Source organism: Salmo salar, chromosome ssa07 (genome assembly GCF_905237065.1).
Source record: "Salmo salar chromosome ssa07, Ssal_v3.1, whole genome shotgun sequence".
Taxonomy (NCBI): domain Eukaryota; kingdom Metazoa; phylum Chordata; class Actinopteri; order Salmoniformes; family Salmonidae; genus Salmo; species Salmo salar.
Genome location: NC_059448.1, coordinates 26,269,354 through 26,272,287, shown reverse-complemented (window position 1 = coordinate 26,272,287; position 2,934 = coordinate 26,269,354).

Here is a 2,934-nt window from a genome sequence, read left to right as displayed (position 1 = left end):
CTCAATAACTTGCTTCATTTTCCTAGAAAATCTTTAGATAATGATGTATTGTGTTTAAGATCCACTATCTAGAGTGTAGAATAGATTAAAATAATGCTACTGTTTAGGGGGTTTATAAAGGTTTTAAAAGGGTTTAAATCTGTTCTCTCGCTCTCTCTCTCTCCCTCCTTCCCTATAACCCGCTCCTTAGGCAGATCCCTCCCATACTCCTCTCTCTATCTGTGTCTGACTGTGTGTTTGTCTGTCTGTCTCTTGTTCTCTATCCCCCTCCAACTTCTATCCCTTCCTCCTTCCCTCTAACTCCACCCCTCCCACACTCTCGTCTGAGGAAATGAAACTGATCGGAGTCTATGGCCTTTTCTCATTTGGGCATAGAAATAGTACACACAGAACAGATCTACGGCTTCTTGGACTTGCTTTCAATGAGCATGACAGATCTATAAAACGCATGTTGTGAGTTTGGTTGGGTCGGAGGAAGGGAGAGAAGTTGGAGAGAGAAAAAGAGGGACAAATAAAGTAACAGGGTTGACCGTAAACAGGGTTGATGACTTCATCTTAAATAAGCCATAAATCCCCTTGTGACAGGGGGATGGAATGTTGTTGTGTGCAACAGGGAAGGACAATTGAATGTAAGCTTCACAAAAAAATCTATAAAAATTGAAATATTTCTAGCCTGTCTATCTATGGGTAACAGGGTTGACCTTTTCTACTCGAAGCGCTCAGTTTTCCACCACTAAACACCAGCAAATGTCTCACTTGCTTTTACACTGTGATTTGACTATTCAATGTTCATGTAACAGGGTTGACCTTAAAATCAGGGACAGGTTTAACTAATAACATGAAATGCATAATTATCTTCATCAATTACTTTGTCAAAGCAACAAAATAACTTTACATTGATGGTGAAAATTATGGGGTTAAGTAGGTTAAAATCTTCCTGGAAGTCAGAGGATGCACAGAGGGACATGTAAATATGCGGAATTTTGGCACTTTAGCATGTCTTTATTCATATTAAAGTGTACTCCATTTAATATAACATGCTTTTAAAATTCAATATTTGTGTAAAATTTCTATTTCAAATATAAAAAGGCACTCATTTTGTGGAATGACCCAGTTACTGCATTGAGGGCTGCTGGGATCAGGATGAACAGAAGGCCGTCTACAGCTACCCTCAGTGTAGACAGACATTCACTCCGAGGCATGCTCTGAGGAAAAATAATATGTTGGCTGAGGTGATGCAGAAACCGAAGAAGACAGGACTCCAGGCTGCTCTTCCTCCTGCTCGTGTCATGCTGGACCTGGAGATGTAACCTGTGATTTCTGCACTGGGACCAGAAAGCAGAAAGCCCTGGTGTCTGTCTGCGAGACTTGCCTCCAACCTCACTACGAAATTCCTGGATTTAAGAAAGCATGAGCTGGTCAAAGCCTCCACATATCTGCAGGAGCAGATCTGCTCTAGTCATGACAAACTGCTGGAGGTTTACATGTATACTAATGAACAATGTATCTTTTATCTGTGTGTTATTTTATTTTAGCAGGGATTTCCATTGTCTTTTTGCAATGGAGTCCTGCATCTGACAATTACACAGCAATGCTATGGATGAACATAAAGGCCATGATGCAGTGTCAGCTGCAGCATAGAGGACTGAGGTAAAACAAGTCAAACAAACAGTTAAAGACATGCTTCGGACCTTTGGCGACTACTAAGTATTTTTTTAAACCTCCCGCTTTGGGTGGGATGTTTCAATGTGCATAATCTATGAGCATAATTACTGTTTTACCTCAATTAGCCACGAACTCCCTAGTTTGATAGCGACTGTTTTTCTGGAAGATTTGCTGCGCCATTTCAAATCAATTTGTATTTGTCACATGCGCCGAATACAACAGGTGTAGACCTTACCGTGAAATGCTTACTTACAAGCCCTTAACCAACAATGCAGTTCAAGAAATAGAGTTAAGAAAATATTTACTAAATAAACTAAAGTTTAAAAAATAACACAATAAAATAACAATACAGAGGCTATGTACAGGGGTTACTGGTACCGAGTCAATGTGCGGGGATACAGGTTAGTCAAGCTAATTTGTACATAGGTAGGGGTAAAATGACTATGCATAGATAATAAACAGCGAGTAGCAGCAGTGTAAAAACAGGGGGGGGTCAATGTAAATAGTCCAGGTGGCCATTTGATTAATTGTCCAGCAGTATTATGGCTTGGGGGTAGAAGCTGTTAAGGAGCCTTTTGGACCTAGACTTGGCGCTCCAGAACCGCTTGCTGTGCGGTAGCAGAGAGAACAGTCTATGGCTTCTTTGACAATTTTTTGGGCTTTCCTCTGACACCGCCTAGTATATATGTCCTGGATGGCAGGAAGCTTGGCCAAAGTGATGTACTGGGTGGTACGCACTACCCTCTGTAGTGCCTTACGGTCAGATGCCGAGCAGTTGCCATACCAGGCGGAGATGCAACTGGTCAGGATGCTCTCGATGGTGCAGCTGTAGAATTTTTTGAGGATCTGGCGGCCCAAGCCAAAACTTTTCAGTCACCTGAGGGGAAAAAGGTGTTGTCGTGCCCTCTTCGATGTCTTGGTGTGTTTGGACCATGATAGTTTGTTGGTGATGTGGACACCAAGGAACTTGAAACTCTCAACCCGCTCTACTACAGCCCCATTGATGTGAATGGGGGCATGTTCGGCCCTCCTTTTCCTGTAGTCCACGATCATCTCCTTTGTCTTGCTCACGTTGAGGGAGAGGTAGTTGTCCTGGCACCACACTGCAATGTCTCTGATCTCCGCCCATTTTCCCTACATTTTCAAATCAAATAGATTTTTATTGGTCACATACACATCGTTAGCAGATGTTAATGCGAGTGTAGCGAAGTGCTTGTGCTTCTAGTTCCGACAGTGCAGCAATATCAACAAGTAATCTAACAAATTCAC